The following is a 22,167-nucleotide window of genomic DNA, read 5'->3' on the forward strand; positions in this document are numbered from 1 at the left end:
GGATTTTTCAGCAGAAGATTTTCCAATTCATACAATCACATTTTACCTCTTATTCGTGCACTATGTGACATCTAGCATATATGGCAAGCCAAAATGGCGTATTAGTACAGTGGTACCTCGGAAGTCGAACGGAATCCATTCCGGAAGTCCGTTCGACTTCCAAAACATTCGGAAACCAAGATGTGGCTTCCGATTGGCTGCAAGAAGCTCCTGCAGCCAATTGGAAGCCACAGAAGCCCCATTGGATATTCTGCTTCCAAAGAACGTTTGCAAACTAGAACACTCACTTCCGGGTTTGAGGTGTTTGGGAGCCAAAACGGAAGAGTACCAAGGCGTTCAACAACCAAGGTACGACTGTACAGTCATACCTCGGGTTTAATGTGCTTCGGGTTGAGCGCGTTTGAGTTGCACTCCATGGCAACCTGGAAGTAACAGAGCACGTTACTTCCGATTTTCACCGCTCGCGCAAGCGCAGACGCTCAAAATGACATCACGCACATGCGCAGAAGCGGCAAACACGACATGCGACATCGCGTCTTACGTTGCGTTCAGGATGCGAACAGGGCTCCAGAATGGATCCCGTTCGCATCCCGAGGTACCACTGTATATTCATTGGTATATGCCAATGAATCTAAATTAAGCAACAATGTAACATATTACTCCAGTAGAAAAACCTATTAATAAGCATTGCTCAGCAATAAAACACCTGTTTGGCAAAAAAGAGGCTACAATATAGGCTACAATATATGCTACATACAGCTTTATTCCCCACCCCTACCCCCCAAAACCCCAACCCCAACTCTACCAGAAATCTCCCTGTCCAGATTAAGGCTGTGTTCCAAATAAAACAGTAGATAAAATCTTAGGATCACAGGATGCAGCTTCATACAGCGTCAGACCACAGGGTCCATATAGCAAAGTATTGGCTACAGTGACTGGCAGTGACCTAGGTCTGATCTGGACGTGCCTAGGACTTTTTGAAGTCTCTGACTCCCCTTAAAGGTTTCCAAATACTACGGAAATCCTACATGCCATTGTCATGTGTGAACCAGCTCCAAGGTAATTCACATCACAAGAAAATTAACACAACCTACTTCCAACTTGGTAAATACGTTACAGCAAGGCATTTAAGTACCAATGTCCTCTAGAGATGCAAAGTATTTGGACATTTTGAAGCCATGGGGGAAAGTGTTTCCCTTTTGATGTGCTGTGGGGGGGGGATGAATGTTTTGGAGAAAATTGAAATACATGCAGTACTTCCTTCCTTGTCAAACCTAAACTAATTTTACTCATTTAGCAACATAAAATGCATTTTTTAAAACTTAGTACATAAAATTGTACTATTTGGTATATTTATTAATTTTATAGCACAACCCTTTGTATATTAACTTCACTGTGGAGCAAGTTCCACTTTGTTTAGTAGTGCTTATTCCAGTTAAGCATGCATAGGACTGAGGCCTCAAAAATATAAACGTGTTAATTTTGTATAAGCAAATTATGAATATTTCTTGTAGACTGCAACACACCATACATTACATACATAAATGTAGAATTTTTGGCATCAAGTAAAATACTTCATGTGAGTTTTTAATCAGTGTTCCCCAAAATATCAGTCCGCAGGGGGCAAAACATATTTCCCCTCATTTTTCATGTATAGTTTCTCTTGAGATAAAGGTAAAGGTAAAGGTACCCCTGCCCGTACGGGCCAGTCGTGACCAACTCTGGGGTTGCGTGCTCATCTCGCTTAAGAGTCCGGGAGCCAGCGCTGTCCGGAGACACTTCCGGGTCACGTGGCCAGCGTGACGAAGCTGCTCTGGCGAGCCAGCACCAGCGCAGCGCACGGAAACGCCGTTTACCTTCCCGCTTTAAAGTGGTACCTATTTATCTACTTGCACTTAGGGGTGCTTTCGAACTGTTAGGTGGGCAGGAGCTGGGACTGAACTTCGGGAGCTCACCCCGCCACGGGGATTCGAACCGCCGACCATACGATCGGCAAGTCCTAGGCACTGAGGTTTTACCCACAGTGCCACCCGCGTCCCTTCTCTTGAGATAGCTTTTCTTAAAAAAGAAAAAAAGACAGGGGTTGTGAACTTGCTTTATTTATTTAAGTTGCTCATCACTTCAAGCCAAAGCCTCTAGGTGACATACAATAAAACACAATCCATACAACTATTAATGAATAGAGAAAAATTTAATCTCAGTAATAGCAATTTCAACCCCAGCACAATTCTATTAAAAATCTGTGTTTTGTAGGAACTCTTCCCTATAAGTTTAAAACAATTATCATCAGATCAAACAAGGCAAAAGTAAATTCTGATATAATACTGAACTGTTTAAAAAATGATTAAAATGTCTGGGAGAAGGGAAAGTCTTCTCCTAGTGCCAAATCAACATTAAAATAGGTGCTACATGAGCCTCCTTAGGAAGAACGTTCTTCAAATTTGGGGGGAGGGTCAAAACGATCCTCTCTTGCTACCCCCCCCTCTATATTCAAATGAAACAAGTTCTGCCATTCCAACCACCTTCTTCTTGTAAAACAAGATCTCATTTCCAATGAGCGTTTTCAGTTTAAAACCTTTAAAATGAACCTCCTAACATTACAAGTGTCCTATGTTTTCATGTTGGTTGTGGGCGAGGGGGTTTTCTTTTTCCAGCTCTAGCATGGATATTTGGACTATTAGTGTATGAGCAGATTAGTAAGGGAAAAAAAGAAGAAGAAAGCCCAAACAAAACTTGCAGCTAGCAACTTTTGTGAGTTTATTTACGATATGCACAAATGAAAGCTGTTACCCAATAAAAGACATATCAGCTGACTGGCTGATCACACAAGTTTTGTTCAATTAATAAAACCAGAAGGATTTAACATATAAAGAAAAGCTATTCTAAAGAAAAGCACACCTTGCTTTTAGAATATACACAAAGTAGTGGGTGTCATAGTAGGTACCATCTTAAAAGAGGCATTCTTCTGTACCAAGGCACATGTTTTCGTTAACCCAACAATGGAGCAATACAGCAACATAAACAGGCACATAAGGAAGCTACTGCTCATCAACTCAGCCCTGGCCCAGAGGTCCGTCATCTCTTTGCTACCAGAAAGACCAGAAGATCATGCAAACACAACATAAACAAACAGACCTTCAGGAAACAAATGGAAATAAACCACCAGGTTCAATTATGATAGCAATGACATCTTTCCATGCTCCATTAACAAAACATCCAAATATACTCGTTTAAACAACTCCAGTGGCAGAGTTGGAAAAGATATCCGCCAAAACTGGAACTATAGCCTGACAGTCCATTTTATGTCATTTTCCCACCTAAACGTTTTCCAGCCCTTATAAAAGTTTTAACAGCAAGATTAGGGAGTAAAAGCTCCCTGCTGCCATGAGAATTCTCCAATTGCCCTGGAAAGGCACAACAAAAAAGTACCAACGAATCTACTGTTTACTCTTCGTGTAATATCCATTTCTCTTTTTAGGACAGAAGTTTGTGGAACATATACATGACTCAATAATATTCATTCAGGCAAGTTACTTTTGCTTTTGTTCTCAGGTAAGACACAAAATATTTTCCCCAAGTTACTTCTCTGTCTAGAATTATATTCCAGTGAATTTTCTGCTGCAGCTGTTGCTTCTTCCTTTAATTCGAGCTTTAGGTTGAAGACTTTAGACCAGATGTGGGCATCCAATGTTGCTGAACTACAACTCCCATCATCCCTGGCCACTGGTCATGCTTGCTTGGGCTGATGGGAGTTGTAGTTCAGCAACATCTGGCAGGCCAAAGGTTCCCTACACCTGCTTTAGGTTCTACCACACCCAGCTCACCACAGCCTCTTTGTCAAAAGTACTTTCACCTGTTGTTACTGACTGAATCAAATAATATACAGCCTTTTCTTATCCTCCGTTTCCCTCATTTTGTGGAGAGGTGTGGGCAAGGCTGTATACAGTGGTACGTCCAGTTGCGGATGGGATCCGTTCCGGAGGTCCGGCCAAATCCCAAGGTTTTTGGAACTGGAGAGACCACTTCTGTGCACACACGTGCGGCCAAAACCCGGAAATATACTTCCGGGTTTATCGATTACATATCCCAAAGTTTACATAAGCGGAGCTGCGACTGTACCTTGCAAATATATCCAGTGATATAATTGGCTGGCACAGGCCTGAGCCTGAAAAGTTAAGAGATGTGATCAAACAGAAGGGGGAAGAGTGGGCAAGAGGAAGAAGCAAAGTACTGGGAACTGAAATGAGAATCAGGTCAATGGTAGAAGGTGCAGCTGACATAATTTCCAATTTTGTCAGCAGCTAGGCATACACGAATGATGGCCAAGCCAGACAAGCTTGAAATACTAGCAGTTGTCTTCTTCAATTTAGGGACAAATACTGATAACCTCAAATACCTATCCAGGTAAATCTGGTTGATCCAATGCAATACTATTTATATTCTTACAGTTAGCTCTATGAAACAACTAACCAAGTCTAGTTTCCGTATAATTCATTATCATATCTAGCACGTAAAATCTAAGTATAAGAAAATCCTGGGCCAAAAATTCAGCATGTTTTTTCCACTAGTGCTAAAGCATTTCTGCCTACGTCAAGAAATATAAAGTTGGGCAACCTCTTTGCACAATCTAATGCCATAAAACAAGGGCTGATGTCAGACAAACATCTACAATAGGCTTTTATTCTGTAGTCACTGTCAAGTTGTACAGGTATAGGTGACCATTTTGCGCAGGGGTTCCATTCCTGCTCCCCACACACATTGGAAGAGCGCACATAAGACCAAACAAACCCATTTTGGGGCCACTTACAGGTCAGCAGCAACAAGGATGTGTGTGATTGTGCATCAATCAGACATGTGTAAAATGGTTCCTGTCTGTATGTATACATGTATTATGTCTTTAGATTCTGAAGCTCAACACCTGTTCTGATAGTTTTTTAAAAAATGATATTTGCATCTCAATCCCATGTGAAGTGCTACCATCTTTCCTTATACACAGCAACCTGATGCATGCAGATTGCAGCTGATGCAGCTGCAACTTTTAGAAATCAAAACAACATAATAATCTCTGTACACTTTCACACAAAATGGTTTTGCAAAAAATAAATGTTTTTTGGGGTAAAAACATTCATTTCTTACTTCAACAAGAATTTGCTTTTTTTTTAACAGAAAAGTCTTTCGAATCTGCTTGTTGAAAAATATCCAGCACCTGCAAACTGTGTCATGCAAACATCATAAACTGTAAGCAAAGGTTTAAAAGTAAAAATCTAATAAAGCATACTGACCAAAAAGCAGAAATGTTGTAACTACCAAGTATCTTCTTAAAAACAACCCCCCCCCACTATGATTAGCTCTGAATTCTACCTTCAATAGCATCATTCATTGCAATGCAGAAACTATTTTAAACAGTGCTGAATATCACATAATCTATAATAATTTGGGTATCTATTAAAAACTTAATTTCTCAAGACCTGAACTGTCACAAAATTCTGAATTTATATAAACAGCCAAGAAAGAGACTTAGCCTGTAAATCTGGAGGGCATTCATTGCTGGATTCTCTACCAGCAGCAAGCCAAATTCCAGGAAAGTAGCTTCTAACCACAGGAAACCCACCCACACCAAGTTTATGAAAAAGAATCTGTTATTAAAATTTTAGACACTGAAACTGAATTCAGCGGATTAGGCTGCTAAAAAAAGATGTTTGTAATCAGTGCACTTCCTACTGCAACGGAACCATAGTTCCGTGGAAGAACATGTTTTTTATGCAGACGGTCCCATGTTTCAGTCCCAAGCATCTCCAGCTACAGAGTCAGGTAGCAGGTAGTGAGAAGGATGTCGGTCTGAGAAGCTGGAGAGCCACTGCCAATCAGAGGAAACGCTGAGCTATAAGAACAAACAGTCTGACCTGGTGTAAAGCACCTTACTACAAAGAAGTTCTTGAAGAACTGCTCAAAGATTCTTATAACAGATAATTGCATCTCACAGCAAATAGCCAGGCCACTTCCACCCTTCAGCTGTACTCCTTATGCTCCGTTCCATATAAGCTTAGAACCATGGAGCTCCAACAAAATTATGTTGTATGCAGAATACGTTCTGATGTCTATATTGTAATCTAGACTTTTATAGTGTCAGAAGATTTAAAACGTTTAACTACTACATATTTCCCTAGTTTTATGTTTACTGAATCAAAAAGTGCTAGAAGCTAGGAGCTAATCAGCTTGTGTATACTTAGGAACATATTTAAGAGGTTTATTATATTTAAGGCTTTGGAATGTATTCTAAGTTACAGAATACTTAATTTAGAAAATTGATGTGTAGAAATCAGTAATTGATTAAAGCATAAGTACCACTCCCCTACACCAACCACTAATTCTCAGAAAAAAACATGTGTTGTATTTTGGTTCTGCGCTGCAGTATATCATGAAACAGATGTGTCTTGGTCTGCATGCAAGCAAAAAAAAAAAAAATCTGCAAAATATGGAATTAGGGTAAATGGCCACAACAAACTGGACCAAATATGATCTCTACATAAAAAGCTACTGTATGGGTGGTGTCCAAAGCCATCTTTCAGGGGATGAAGAAAGTAATCTTTCTGCAGGCTGGGGGAAACTCTCTAGCAAATTTAATGTGACATGAGGAACGCAGGACAGGAATACCTAAAATCTGCCACCTGTCCCCATTCCATTGGGATGCCCTTCATCACCAGATGGACAATATTGGATACCACAAGGCTGCAATCCTAATGTACCTGTTAGAAATCTTCACTGATGTGCTAGTGGTAATGATTTGTGAGTAGACTTGGATAGTATCAGGATGCAGGCCTATGTAACCTAGGCAGTTACTGAAGTTTCCCTAGTGCATTTCACTAGTAGATACAGTCGTACCTTGGAAGCCAAACGGAATCTGTTCTGAAGTCCGTTCAACTTCCAAAACGTTCGACTTCCAAGGTATGGCTTCCGATTGGCTGCAGGAAGCTCCTACAGCCAATCAGAAGCCGCGGAAGTCCCGCTGGACATTTGACTTCCAAAAGAACGTTCGCAAACCGGAGCACTCACTTCCGGGTTTGCGGCCTTCAGGAGCCAAAACGTTCAACTGCTGAAGTATTCATCAACCAAGGTATGACGGTATTTATTTTTGAAACAAAAACTGTTATGAAATATCAGAGCAGTATGGTACAACTATTTTGAAATCAACATAGTAAATGGTGTCTTATCTGCTTATGACTTTGGCCTTCTCTACATATGGAAAGAAAGCTGGGCTCATTCATACAGACCCAACAATAGCCTACTAATTCTGTGCAGCACTGTTACATATAGGAGACATGCATAAACCTGAGTTCTGAAATAAAGACTAGTGCAATTCATACATTTTCTAGCCACATTAGCCACTCTTTGATTTATTGGAACAGCAGCCCACAAACTGGACCAAGCTAACAAAATAGCTAACAAAAATTTTCACTCATCAACAATGAGTTGATGGGAGAAGTCTTGACTGTGACCTAACCTGAGATTCATAAGATTTCAAAGGCGATCCCAAATCCTACTCCCATCTCCAAGCTGGGTAGAAGGGAAGGGGCGTGTCCCTGTCATACTGTATCTCAGACAGATTAAGGAGTGCAAAATGTCCCACTGCTTTCCAAGTCTTGGAGGCTGAGCATGATATCAGAGAGAGCTCCTGGCCTTTTCCGGACTCCAGAAAAAGGAGATGGGGCAATCACCAAACTATAAAAAGTGGTACCTCATCTATGCCTGAGCACAGGTGATCTGCAACTGAATCCATTACTATTAGGCAGGGCCTATGTGAAGCCCTTACTGCTATAGTACAGCATTACTATCTAAGAGGTCAGCCTGTGCAATAAAATATTGCTCTGGCTCATGCATCTTTGTCTGAAAGTTAGAGTATCTTCCAAGGATTCAGAAGTACAATACCTCTCAAATAAACAACATGTCTCTGAAAGCAGTTTGTGCGATCAGACAGCTAGGACACATGCACAAGCATGCGCATAATTTACTTGCTTGCTATGGACAACCTTTGTGTGTCAGTAACAAATGTGGTTTCCACATAAAGTGTAGATTGACCAAGCGCAAGACCTGATCCTGTGTTTCCACATTCAAAAAGACCTGATCCTACTACAGCATATCGTCAAGTGGAGCTGAAAGTGCAAACTTCATAAAAGACAAAAACTACTTAGGAGCCACACTTTTACAACCTCTATTTTTCCTTCAAAAACTTCAAACTCTGCACTGGCTTATTGCAAAAATATATCCATATACAGCTACTTCCAGAGGCCCACAAATTATGGATAGCCTTAGTAGCTGACCAAAATCTATGCTTGCCACCTTACCCCGAAGAATAAGAGGTGGGTGGTTGCAGAACATCTAAGGCTCAGCATAAGGATGGAGGCAAGTCACCCATTTCTCTTCAGTGCCAAGCCAAAGAGAAGGGTGATGATTGTCCTGACTTTCAGAGCATTCAAAAAGCAGCAAACTCTCAGTGGTTTTCAAGTTTTTTCAAGGCTCAGCTTATCATAAGAGGAAGGACCAACTATTTCCAGAGCCGAGTTCAGACCATGCCACATTCAACTTTTTAACTGTTGATCATTGGAAATCTTGATTGGATGTTGCTTCCCAGTAATCATACATGCCATTAAAAAAATATAACCACCACACTTGATTTTCATGCTTTTTCTTATACAAACGTATGAAAAAGGTGATGTTCCAGAAGTTCCAAATCTTGTAACTTAGCAAACATTTTAAGGCAAAATAAAACAAATAAATCAGCAGATTATCCCCTTCAAATAGTAAGAATAGATTGGGACTTTCTTTTATTACCTTGCTTCTGTATTTAGAAAAGTGTAATATATTAAATTTTCCATGCACCAGCACCATACTTAGAAGCTGCAAAAAAAATTCTGTCAACATGCTTCAACAAAAAAGTAATCAGCAACCAATATAAGCTCCCTGGATGCTTACAAAATAATATGTATTATGAAATTGAAAATATTCTTGTAAGTGACTAGATTTTGTGGATTGGCTCAAATGAACCCTTCCTTATAGAACAGAACCTTCGAATCCAACTGAATCTGAAAAATATTTCTAACGTATATCTAAAATAAGCTATAGTAGTGGACCTTAAAATAAGCTATTGGAATTGACTTAAAAACCACAGGTATTCTAGCCTTGTGTTATACAAGTACAGTACAATGCATTACCATAACATTTTATCATATCTGATATTCTTCAAGACCACGGTGAAGTTGGAAAAAAATCCTCACACCGAAGTATGTATTAGTTTTTAAAGGTAATAAAAACCCTTCCTAGACTTACTATTTAAAGAAATCTTGCAGGATTTTTAAGAAGCTAGCAAGAATCCCAAATTCTTTTTTGTTGTTATCTCAAATTTCAAAGAGTAAAATAAGAAATAGAATACCCTCTGCAAATTAAATGGTTCAAAAATAAGGTGGATATCTGTATCTTCCAGAAATAGTTGGTATTTTGTAGAATCTTTTGATAACTAGCACAATTTACATGATTTGAAATAGGACATGTGCTATAAAAACTTGGGAATGTACAAGATGTTTCATATGCTTAAGTAACAATTTGTCAGGAAATAAATTATACTCCAAATTAGTATTAAACTACTGTGATGAGAAAAAGTAAATGCCCCGTTTAAAAATATGGACACGAATGACAGTCACCTGTTTCATACTTCAGAAATGGAGCCCACTACTTCAAACAATAGTGAATATTGTAGAGCAGTTCAATTCTATTTTGGACAGGGTCTGGAGGGAGGGAAATGCTAAACCTTCCAAGCTCCTTTATGATTATTCAACTTTCTGTCCACTGTTTATTAACAAATACTTCAAAATAAGATGTTTTGTTGTAAACGTTTGTACTCTGGATGGAAACTGCTCTTTCTGTGCCATCCTATAATGCAAGATAGAATTCTCAAATGTACTCCAAGCATCCAGCTACATTTAGCTTTCAGCCTTTTTATTATCACTGTCAATGAATGGGGCCCTAGTCAAATTAAGCTGCCATTTTAGGTTAAAGACAAGAGCCTCTGTTGTGCAACAGCAATACAAAAATACTCTAAGCAACAGACACAGCACTCTAATTGGAAAAAATATCAACATCAATTCTTACAAAAAATAGTTAGCAACTGTGCTTTTTAACAACAACAACAAAAATAAGAATACTCACACATTACTGCAAACTAACTGAATTTGTAATTGGGATAAATCGGCTACCCATGCTGCTAGGGTCACAGTCACTAAGATTTTTTGCCTCCGTTAGAATGGATGATCTGCAAGAAAACAAAAAATTGTTCAACTTTTATCTTCAGATTTGTAGTTATTGTAATATGAGATATAAAAGTGTATTTCCACCAGGAGAAAAGCTGGTGAGCTTCTATTAAATATATATATATTCTAAGGAACACATCTCCTAAGTGGGAGGGGGAGAGAAGGGCCATATCGGTTTGAAATTTTAAGTTTGCAAACCGAAATCTATGAGTAGCAAGTGGTCAAAAAGCTCACTGCAAATGAAAAAAAAACTCACCAAGATCTGCTTGGAAAGCACATTCAGTACTACACCAAACAAAAGCAAAGGCAAAGTAGAATGAGTTGGCTGTTGTATCTAAAAAATCTCTAGTAATTCAAAGGAAACTCCCAGCGCGTTGCTACTTTTCTTTTGTCCATTGTCCGTTTTAAAAGTACTTTAAAAGGAAGGCGTGAGCACTATCCCAAAGTGATCTGGAGAAACTCATCCGATTTATTGCCTATGTGGTAAATCCCACGAGCTTAATGTGTCCCCCCCCCCCGCCTGCCCCACCAATAGATTAAGGGGGTGCCTCCTAATACAGAAGGGTGTCCCCTTATATAATGCTATCAGGAAAAATGAATGCAATATAATGATGGCTGCTCCTTCTCCCAGTGACCCACTAACAACCTTCCCTACCCACCTCCAGTGTGTCGTCCCCCCCCCCCCCGGCACATCCCCAGCGTCCGCTTCCCACTTCCACCAGCCCCACATTCAGCACCCACCCACCAGAGCCAAAGGAGAAACAAAATTCCCGGCCAACCCCATTTCCCTTTATGAATCAAACCTAAACACATACACTGCCTGACCGCCTGGCCTCAAACCACCTTTTCCGCTCACCCTCAAAATGGCCTTGGTTTCGGGAAGGGAGGGGGGAAAACTACGGCCACCAGGGAGACCTTCTCAGCGACCCGCTCTCGATCAGGGGAAAAGACAGAGAGGGGGAAGCGCGCAGGCGAAAGGAAGAGATCGCCCGGCGGGGGGGGGGGGAGAGGGAGAGAGAGACACACACAGAAAGGGAAGCAGACTTGGTCCGCGGGGTTAAGTCTCCTATTATGTTGTTGTTGCTGCTACTGCTATCGCCTCCGCCACCAGCCCCAATCCAAGCTGCCTGGGGAGCGTCTCTCTCCCACCACCACCACATAAAACCACACACACACACACGCTTTCTTCTTGGGTTGTTAGAAAACAGTCGTGATCTCCTCCCCCCCCCCCCCCGTGTGATTCCCGTTTCACTCCCACCGCCAGCCTCCCCGCTCCTCTCCAGCGAAGACAAATAACCCCGGCACAACCTCGTGCCTCTTCTCTTCTCTCGCCGCCCCCCCCCGCCACCACCACTCCTCCTCCTCTATCATCACCTCCATTTCCTTGGGCTCTCTTCTCTTTCTCTCTCCTCCTCCTCCTCCTCCCATGGCTCCATGTGTCCGCGAGGAGCCCCCGGGTCAAGCTAGCAGGAGGCGGGGAGGGTGGAGGGGGGCGAGGCGGGCGGCCCCCGCACTTTGTTAGCGCTTGTTGTGCTGCCAGGGCCGGGAGCGCTCAGCGTGGCCAGCAGGGCGGGCGGGCGGGGGGGGGGGAGCCTTCCCGGGGAGCCGCGGCGCTCAGCCCGTCGCCTCATCCCGCTCGCCGCGATCCGGCCCCCGCCGCCCCTCCTCCTCCTCCTCCCGCGGAGACTTTCGCCCAACTTTTCCTCTCCTTTTAATCGCCCTCCAAAACTTGCGCTCGAGGAAAGGGAGTGGGGGAGGGGAGGGAGAGGAGAGAGGTCAGGCGGAGAAGAGCCGCCAGGCTCGCTCGGGCTCCCGCTCTCACCGGCGTGTGGGTTCGTCGCTTCTTCTTCTTCTCCTTCTTCCTCCTCTTTCTTTTCTTTCTTTCCTTCCTGCCTCTCTCCCACCCCCACCCCCCGCTTTACATCCTGGGAAGCTCCTCGGCCGAGGGATGCACATGGACCAGAGAACCAGGCGAGGCTCGCCGACACACCGCGCGCCCCTCCGCTCCCCCCGCCCTCCGCCGGACCGGCTGTGGGCCGCGGCCAGCCGGACAGCCGCGCTCTCTCGCCCGGCGCGCCGGCGCTGCCCTCTAGGCTGCCTCCGAGGCGGCTCTGAGGCGCGGGTCACTCACCGGGGTCAGGGCTGGCGCGGCGGAGGCGTCCTCGGGAGCGGACCGGGGGGGGAGCGAGAGAGCCGGAGAGCGAGCGCCTCTCCCTCACAAACAAACAAACACGGAGAGAGAGAGAGACCCACACACGCGCACACGCACCGGGAGTTGGTTTCGGCCGGGCGGTCAAAGCGAGGCGGGCGGAGATCCCTGACCAGGGCCGGCGAGAAGGGCGGGCAGGGGGGTCAGCGAGGGTCTCCGGGTCTCCACCGGGTCCCGGGTCCGCTTCGCTCCTTTGTGTAATTTCACTCGATTCAAGTTTAATCCGATAGTTCCCGAGCGCGTCCGCAAAAGCCGAGCGACACACCAGCCAGCCGAGCGGCTGCCGTTGCTGCTACCGCCCCCTGCCTGTCCGCTCGCCCGCCCCCGTCGCTCGCTCGCTCCCTCCGCCCGCCACGAGGCGCGTCCCCGACGCCACTTGCCCTCTCTCCCTCCCTCCTTGCCTGCCTCCCGCGGACGAGCGAGCGGGGGGAGGGAAGGAGGGAGAGTGCGCGCGCCCGCAAACCCCGCCCCACAAGGTTACACGTCATCAGCCACCGGCATAATTTATGCAAGAATCCAGCCTTCCTAAAAGGGCAGCGGGGGGAGGGGGTCAGGTCACTAACTCCCTCCTCCGCTTTCTTTCCTTCCTTCCTCCTCTCCTCCCCCCCCCCCGCGGCCTCCGCTCTCCACGAGGACACTCTCCTCCTCCTCCTCCCCCCCCCCGCCCTCAGGAAAGAAGGAAGGAAAGGGAGATGGGCGGTTGGGGGAGGGGGGCGTCAAGCGCTGACAGGGCGCCGGGTACACAAGGGCTCAGACAAGTCGACACCCACTTCTTCGCCCGCCGCCCTCAAGCGACGGGAGGGGAAGGGAGGCGGGGCGGAGAGGAGGACGGCGTCCAAGACCCAGATATCGACATGGAGATAGCGAGGTGGCGCCCTGCCTCGCCCGCGGGCGAATGGCCGGCCAGAGAGGGGCGGCGTTCCCAGGACGGAGCCGCCGCTCGCTCGGGGCCTCACGCAGCTTAACCTGGCCGCACAGAACACGCCGCCGCCGCTTCAGGCGGAGCGGAGCAACTCCCGCCGGTGTTGTGGAAAAGTTCGGCGGCGCCCGGGAGGAAAAGAAGGAACCCTCCTTCCGCAGAGTTATTATGGGAGAAGAAGGGGGCGCGGAGGGTGGGAGAAGCACCTGCGACGGAAAGACTCTCCAAAAGACTTCGCCGCCGCCTCGTTTCTAGGGGAGAATCCTGCCCGCCCCGGTGTGTTCAGTCGTGCTTCCAACATGCCGCTGCCAATCTCGCTTTAAACGTGTGATCCGTGTGATCGTCTAAAACCGCGTCCGCCTGAAGGGCACAGTGTTAGTTGTGCACGCGATGAAACAACCGCCATGTGTCCTGTGCTGGAATTGTCCGAGAACCACGGCCCGCCTCCTGCCTGCATCATGGGATGTCCCGTGTCTCCCCCCCCCCCCAAATTTAGCAATTTATGGCGATATATAAAGACAGGATCTTCCGTGTGTAGTGGGGGTGGGCGGCGATTATTCGTCCTTACTGTAAAATGATAAAGCGTGGAATAATTTCTAAATTCAAGGAGCCCATGAACGACCAATTTTTAAAAAAATAAATAGAGCCAATCTCCACAGAAAATACCACTGCTTTTCGATAAACTTGTGAAGGTGGGGACGAACTCAGCTTGCTTCTCTGAATCCAAGTCTCTGTTCCGGGGAACAGAGAAAGAGTTAATGCCATTTAAGAGTCCAATCAGGAGATCAGGCGTGTACCTTTGAAAGGTCCAAAACAGGGCTTTTAAGTGTAGGGATAACACATCCAGGTTAATATTTGACAGAACTATCTGCTAATGTATTGTAAGTGTTCATGTGAATAGGCCATAAGCGTGCTGGCCATTTGCTTATCCTCAGGTTTCATGTTTCTGAAGTCCCATCACACATGAATGCCATTGCATCTCCCAGCAGCTCTCCAATGCAGTTTTAATTTCTGACTCAAGACTGTGTTCTTGTACTTTATATATACACATATGGTAGACATATCTAGCAGGTGCAAGTCTGTAACATCTGCATGCCACACAATTATTAAAGGCACCAGAGCACTCACTGGATAAGTAGATACCCAACTTAGTTTAGTGGCTCAAGCACTGCTATAATTTGATGCATGGTTAGACTAGATTTCATTGTAAGTCTTTGGAGGTTAAAGTTCACCATTTTAGGTGTTACATGGACTTCATATACGCACAAGATCATAAGTGTACATTACATGTCAATTAGCTCACAATACTATTCCCTTGTTCTATATGTGCACTATTTAGAATTCTTTCATAATCCTGCTCTGGAAGGGGGTTGGGTGAGTCCACCCATTAATTACATATATTGTGAGTTCAACACCTGTTGTGAGTAAAGAGTTTTAAACAACTCATTTATGTGTTAAGCAATTCTGAATATACATCTTGAAACATCTCTAGTCTGCATCAAGAAAGCTCACCATTATACTAGCTGCTACTTTCAGTATGAGTTTGTAATCTGTTAAATCAGTTAATTTTCTTTGAATTTCAAAATCCAGACCACAAATTTTGTATCTTGAAACATTGTTAGCTGAAATTGAAGAAGCCAAGAGGTGGGAAAAGTACAGTGTAGCACTTTACATTTTTACGCTGGTTAGTTTTAGATTCTGCCATGTTATCTTCACACAGAGGCATTACTTTTTCTAAACTGGAAAACAGCATATATGTAGAAACAAACACTTGATTAAGTAGTTAAGAATGTGCTCAATGCTCATTGAAGGAGAGAGGGGAGGTGTATAACAAGCCCCCATCAATTCATGCCTTGGGTACCCTGGAAGCCTCTAGTATTAAAATCCATCACATCAAAATGGAGAAGAATTTGGAACTGTAGTGGGCAGAAGATTCTGTTCTAGGATTGCCAAATATTAACCCATAAATCATTGCTGAGCTTACAAAAGATCCCAGGCAGAGACAGGATGCTACAGCCCCCAACCCCTCAATCCATTCCTCCATTCATCACTTCGCCTACTCTCTTCTAGTATTGACTGTAGCAATCAGAACTTTGGTTTTGCCCCACAGTGTGCAAAGGAGGAAGTGAGCAAAGGATGACAGAGCAGTAGGAGGGGAGGCAAAGCAGATGCATGTAACTTTCTACGGGTAATCTGCAGATTATGTTAGGCAACTATTTCCTGTTAATATTGAGTCCAGGGTGGATGCTAGTAGCTGAAACGATTAGCAGTACGGACAGCTAGAGAAACAGACCGTTTTGGCAGTTGTTCTCAGGTTCATATAATAGAATCTAGAAGAGAAATTGGTTTTGTTTTTTCTCTTAAAGTATTCTAGGTATACTTGATTAGTGTGTTCATATACTGTGGTACCTCAGGTTACATACGCTTCAGGTTACAGACTCCGCTAACCCAGAAATAGTGCTTCAGGTTAAGAACTTTGCTTCAGGATGAGAACAGAAATTGTGCTCCGGCAGCGCGGCGGCAGCAGGAGGCCCCATTAGCTAAAGTGGTGCTTCAGGTTAAGAACAGTTTCAGGTTAAGAACAGACCTCCGGAACAAATTAAGTACTTAACCCGAGGTACCACTGTAATTTAACATGACTTCCCAAAATATTCTATGCCTGTTTGTAAGAGGTGCATAATAAATTCAACTAGTCTCTCATTCTACTGAATAGCTCAGTCCATAGAGCACGAGACTCTTCACCTTGGGGTTGTGGGTTTGAGCCCTATGTTGGGCAAAATAATCCTGCACTGCATGAGGTTGGACTAGATGACCCTCATGGTTCCTTCCAACTCTACAATTCTGAGATTCTATTATTCTCTGCTCACTCCAGAGTCACAAGGATAGAGAGGATGGGAGAACCTATGTTGCTTTGGGTTTGAGGAAAGGCAGGCGTTATTATGTATTTAATGACCAAGGTCTCAAAGCTTTGAGAAAACTACCGTGGGTATACTTCACTAACACTAAGATTCCACACTAGGCCTCACAATATATGCTACCCTATATAATGGGAACGTGGAACAAATTTGTGTCCCATATAATTCCCATCACCCTTTTGATCCCAAGGGGAATACCGAAAGATCACTTAACATAGATTAGCTACAATTCTCCGTTAAAAACAACATTAATATAAGTTATTTTTAAAAATTAGTTAACGCTCTTGTTAAATAAAAAGGTAACTACTGTTTTTAATTCATTTTTTATTACTAATATTACAAACATGGAGAAAGGGAACTAATCTATATTTATAGATAATTCAGTATTTTAAAGTCACAGCTGCAGATTGTGTTGGTTCATAATATAGTCTTACAATGCAATCCTATATGTGCCTACTCAGAAGCCCCACAATGTGACTCTCTCCCAGCTAAAAGTGTATAGGACTGCATTTGCAGCAAGCAGTGTCAATACAATGTTTGAATTACTAGTTTTAACGAAGTATACACAAAAAGTATTTTTTTCAGGATAAGCTACATGCCAACACGGAGTTAAGCACACCTAAGCCTATTGATTTCAGTGGTCATTAGAAACTTAATGCCGGATGCATATATAAGTGACATGTTACGTGCAGTACGGGCCATGAATGCATACTCACCTTTATTGCTACTGATGGCCTTTTCACAGTAGCAGTATGAACTGGTTCCTCAAGTTATTTCTCCTGAAAGTGAGTTGACTGTGGTTTCACCAAGCATGGGTGTTCCCCATCCACTGACAGTACACTTTCAAGCTACAAAGCCTGCCACCCACTGCCCAGACAGGTACTGCTTCCAAGGCCCATGCCCCAGCTCTACCTCTGCTGCATTCCATTCTTCTTTCTTTCAAATGCACCATTTTCAAATGTTTCTCCCCAGACTACATCTTCATCACCCAGTCCTACTCATAATTCTATGGCAACAATTTATGGTCCCTGTCACTGCATATGAAGCATGCATGTAAGTGCACACACACATTCATAAAAGGTCATGCACAGAAAAAAACAGCGCTTACATTTCAGTGTATAATTGTATATTGCTTAGAATAAGTATCATAAATACACTTTGATCACCACTTCTCTTTTAGTGGATCCTTTATTGTGGCCAAAGTTTTGCTTGTAAGGCCTTCTTGGTGTTTAGGTTGATTGTTTTCATGCTGGCAAAAAGGAATAATGGAGAAGGAGAAGTGATAAATGGGAAGATAAAATATACCAGGAAAGCATACATACCAGTCCAGAAAAAAGACATTCCCCACCTGAAGACTGAATGGGGAAGCAAGAACATGTCTTATTTCAGTGACATTCAACGATTTCATATTAGCCAGATCCTTAGTGAAACCTTCTCCAAGTATACAGAACCGTCTTTGGAGTAGATGCAGCAAGCTGTTCCAGTATTTGACCAGCTGATGTGGACATCAGACAGCTGATGGAACACAACTTCACTATGAGGGAGCAGACACATGTGCTGCTAAGCTGGATTCATGCCAGGTGTGAAAACAGTGTCAGCTTTTCAAAAATTGTACATGTGATCACTGCCTGTGTCTGTACACATCAGGAAACTACAATTTGAATTTAAACGAGGAAACAAAGTTTGTCAATCATACTGCACTTAATTGGTTCATGGCAGATTCAAGAACATAGATAATGTCTACAGGATCCTACTCTTGGAAGAAAGATTCCTCCTAATACATAGAAGCTGATCCGTCTATTCACTAAGTGACAAGTAATTCAACATGGCATCTATGTACTGTCATGGTTTTCACATATTACATGACATGTCAATGATGTATTTGTAGCTTCCTAGGAAGACAACAGAATGCAAAGAGTTGTTCAAGCAAATAACAGGTTGAACCCAGTCAAATACAAAGCAAATATATTCCACAGTGTTGTCAAATCAATCCTTCAGTGAAACAAGCCAAGAAATCCATGTGCAAAATCAAGTCTTCAAAATGTTTACAGCTTTAAATAGTTTGAAATTTAATGCATAAAAATTTACACAATAAAACATGTTAGTATTCAAGATATCACAAGACTCTTTGTTGGTTTTGCTGCAGCAGACACGGCTATCCCTCTGGAAACTCTTATATATTTACTATTTTACTGAGCAGGGGCTCCCTTTTATTAACATACATACATCTATATATGTGTATATCTGAAGATACATGGTACACAGATTGAAATGCTAAGCCCAGTTTTATTCCATTGCCCTTAGATTGGACTTCCGTTAGAAGGAAGTTCTTCTAAGTGTTTATAACAAATATATTTACCATATTTTTCCATGTATAAGACTAGGTTTTTTAACCAAAAAATTGGGTTTAAAATTGGGGCTCATCTTATACACGGGTAGTGCTGAGGGGTGTTTTCTTAATTTGGAGTCCCCCAAAATAGGGGTTGTCTTATACACGGAAAAATACGGTAGCTACATAACTGAGAGCCTTTGCCCTGGCAAGAAACAAGTACAAAAGTACATAGCTTTTGCTATCATTCATCATAAAAATCACAATTATTATTTTAATGTAAAATTATAAAAGACTTGTCCACACTAGTTTGAAACAATCATTATGCATTAATAATGGCAGCAAAGAAGTAACTGAATGCAAAACAAAATAGGAGGCTAATTCTTATTAGGATACTTTATTTTAGCTAACAATCTCTGCTTCTATAGAGAATTAATTCTGTGACATGCAGAATGGTTACACTGACTAGAAACTATTCCTGAGGTGATTCAGCAAGAAAAAAAATCCAGTAAGAAGTTAAGATTCTGTTCCCAGGATTGTCCCAGAGAACATGGAGAAAAATGATTCTCACATGATTTCCAATGGTATACGCTTGCACTACCACTTCAAAAAGCTACTAAATGAACAGAAAGTTATGTCAGAAAAAGCCCAGGGAACCTACAATTTGATCTTTTTGGAATAATTGCTTTAAATTCAGTCGTTAGCTACCTCTCCTGCATATTTGTTTTCAGATTTTCAACAATTTTTTTTTACAAAAATCTTATACCAGCAAAAATGACTATGAGGTACTAACCTAGAGGGATAAGGGACTATGGCACTGTGGCAGGGATGGGACCAAGTGAAAGGGGCAGGACCTGAAAAGGCATCATGCTTCAGTGCAGGATGTTTCCAGGTGGATTAGTTAACTTGTGCTGTGTGCGTGTGTGATATATATATAGTGTGTGTGTGTGTGTCTCAGGAAGTGTAAGCTTGAGTAAAAGAAGAAGTTAGCTGGAACTGGATTGAGGTCTAGGGTAGTGTTGTGACAAGCAAACTTCCTGAAATGAGAAGATGTGACCAAGTTCAAAAGATCCAAAGTGAATCACTCAAACACATTGCAAAATCTGCTGCAAGAAATGCTTTTGCAACTGCTCAAAATAATCTTGTGCATGAGATTTGCAAAGTCTGCTTGCATATATACAATACAAATATGAAACTATGCCAAAAAACAATTCCTTAAAAAGTACAGTAGTTATCATTTACAATATATGAAGTAGGTCAAAGCACAGAGAAAGAGGACAAAGTTATAAAAAGTTAGCTAAATAAAATTGCCTATTCTTGAAAAACAGGTTCTCATCGGGAAGAGTTTCGGGAAAACATTAGTAAGGACTGTTGATGACAGATAATAAAATATGTGCTTAATGGCATACTGGTAAGAAGAGGGAAAGGGTTTCATAACCTGCAAGAGAGAAGAAAAGAAAAATGTGTAAGAACAAGCTGGATCCTGCTCCATTATGTCTGAAACACATCCTCCTCAGCCTAAACCCTTTGGTCCAGACTGTGAGAACACCATCCTCCCCACTTCCACATTAGGGTGCCAAGCCCATTTTCCTCTGGTAAGTAACCTCTTCCTCTCCTTACTTCGCAAACACCTCTTAACTTCCGCTCTCCAAGGTGCCCCTCCCCAACCCACAATTATCTTCCCACTAAGCTGCACTCATCTCTCCCCCCCCCCCCCAGTTTGGGGTGCGCTCCTAGATCCCCACACCCCCTTTCCGGAATTTTGCTTCCTTCCCAAGTCTTCTTTAGAAGCCACCGATCATATCCAAGGCTCGAGACAGCACAGCCTTGTTTTTTGGGGGGGCATTTTGCGCGCCCCGTTTCCACCCCTCCCTCCCTCGCACACACCTATCGCCGAGTCCTCCTTCCTCCTCCCGGGATTCCATTTCCTCCGCCCCTTGTTCCACTCCGTTTCTTACGTCACAGTCTCAGGGTTTTCCTTTTCCCTGACGGCACTTTCGCCCGCCGCGCCGATTGGCTGTGCACCGGAGCCAATGGGAAAAGACACCCCCCGCTCAGAGAAATATATTCTCTGAGCTGGGTTGGCGAGGCGCGGGCAGGTTCCCCGGTCCCAAGGGAGGGCGGGGGGGGGGGTCAGTTCGAGGAGTGGGCGGGGAAAAAGAGAGAGAGACACACACAGAGAGAGTGGGGGAGGGGAAATCTCAAGCACCAGGTGGCTCCGGGCTAATCCCGTAAATTCGCGAAGAGGTCCTCCTGCCGATTTAAAAGGGCAGGCGCAAGAGCGGTTTTCAGGGGAGGAGAGGCGGCGAGTGTGAGCCGGGCGACCACGAGCCCGAGCTCTCGCGGCTGAATTTCGGCATCGAACCCTGAGGCGGGAAAAGGGCGAAGTCGCCTTATTTCAGAGCATCCCTCCGCCACACACACACTTCCCAGCCACCCCACAGAGCAACCCTCCTCCTCTTCTCCACGCGCGAACGAGACCGTCGTGCGCCCCGCCTCCCCATGCCTCACAGCAGTAGAGTTTCCCCGCGCAACAGTATCCCACGCAGGAAGCAGAAAATGCCGCCTCAGCAAGGGAGTCCTCGCCCCCCCCCCCGCCGCCCTCCACACACAACAAAAGCCGCCGTCCTCCACAACCCTTCCGGGCGACCCGGGCAGGAAACCTCACGAGGAAACGGAGACCCCACCCACGCGCTGCAAGTCCGCCCCCGCCTGCTTCCTCCTCCTCCTCCTCCCCGGAGCGGGACGGCGGAGAGTCCCTCGCGCCTCGCCGGCGGTTCCCTCAGCAGGGCGCCCACAGGAAATGGGAGAAGCCGCCGCCGCCGCTCTGGCTGGCAGCCCTTCAGCGCTTCCCGCAGGAAACGCCGCCGAGCTGATCACAAAAGAGCGCCCGCTTCGGCACCTCGCGCGCCTGCGGGCCATTTTCGGCCGCGATCCTGAAGCACGTTTGTATTTAGAAAGCAACCCCACCGGGCTCAGGACAGCGGCAGAGTCGTGACTCTGCAAAGGCTTCGCTTTCTCTGCCGCTTTGAGAGATGGCTCGTGTTTTCCCCCCTCTTCCCGCTTTGCAAAGGAGGAAAAAGGGTGCCCAGGCAGAAACGTTTGTCTAAACTAGCAACGTGGCCTGAAGTGTGATTTAGAAAAACAAAAAAACCTGGCATTGGTCAGATCTATGCAGAGTTTAATCTGGCACAATCTTTTCTCCTTCTCTCGAGTAAGTTGCTCTGGAAGCACCAGGCCCCAAAAGCAGGCGGGGACGGGACTAACAGAAGATGTTGCTGGACTCCCAAGTCCCATCACCAGAGTCACAAGGCCGAGAGGCACGAATGATGGGAGTTGGAGGCCATCACCGTCTGGAGTACCACAAAGTATTTTCCAGGGGTGTTCCTGATTTAGAGAAGCTGTCCCGGTTTCTGATTTGATCTCAGAAATGTCCTACTTTTCCTTAGGATGTCACTATTTTAATTGGAGAAATGTTGGAGGGTATGGCATTA

At 44.3% G+C, this 22,167-nt stretch overlaps 1 protein-coding gene and 1 long non-coding RNA gene across 11 annotated transcripts in view; both read right to left on the reverse strand.

Moving 5' to 3' along the window:
- The window catches only part of CHD7 (chromodomain helicase DNA binding protein 7), a 141,515-nt gene extending 127,774 nt beyond the window's left edge, over positions 1–13,741 (reverse strand). For 3 of the 9 annotated variants that reach the window (XM_053396066.1, XM_053396058.1, XM_053396065.1), the window contains exons 1-2: positions 12,571–12,832; positions 10,201–10,303 (exon numbers count right to left, since the gene is read on the reverse strand). The gene's annotated coding sequence lies outside the window, so the exon portion shown is untranslated. Of the gene's footprint in view, positions 1–10,200; positions 10,304–11,157; positions 11,246–11,675; positions 11,818–12,123; positions 12,230–12,432; positions 12,522–12,570; positions 12,833–13,635 lie in introns of those variants that run through there. The other 6 variants (XM_053396063.1, XM_053396062.1, XM_053396059.1 and 3 more) reach the window with 6 other exon arrangements.
- A 3,707-nt stretch (positions 13,742–17,448) lies between these two features.
- Positions 17,449–20,543, reverse strand: LOC128417426 (uncharacterized). 2 transcript variants are annotated; one of them, XR_008331463.1, is made up of 3 exons: positions 20,083–20,543; positions 17,693–18,236; positions 17,449–17,593 (listed from the first exon to the last, which is right to left on the reverse strand). It is a non-coding gene; the product is annotated as an uncharacterized LOC128417426 (long non-coding RNA). The 2 variants fall into 2 exon arrangements; XR_008331462.1 differs by lacking the exon at positions 20,083–20,543 and having other exon boundaries at positions 17,693–19,351.
- Between the last annotated feature and the right edge of the window lie 1,624 nt (positions 20,544–22,167).

This window comes from Podarcis raffonei, chromosome 7 (assembly GCF_027172205.1).
Source record: "Podarcis raffonei isolate rPodRaf1 chromosome 7, rPodRaf1.pri, whole genome shotgun sequence".
Taxonomy (NCBI): domain Eukaryota; kingdom Metazoa; phylum Chordata; class Lepidosauria; order Squamata; family Lacertidae; genus Podarcis; species Podarcis raffonei.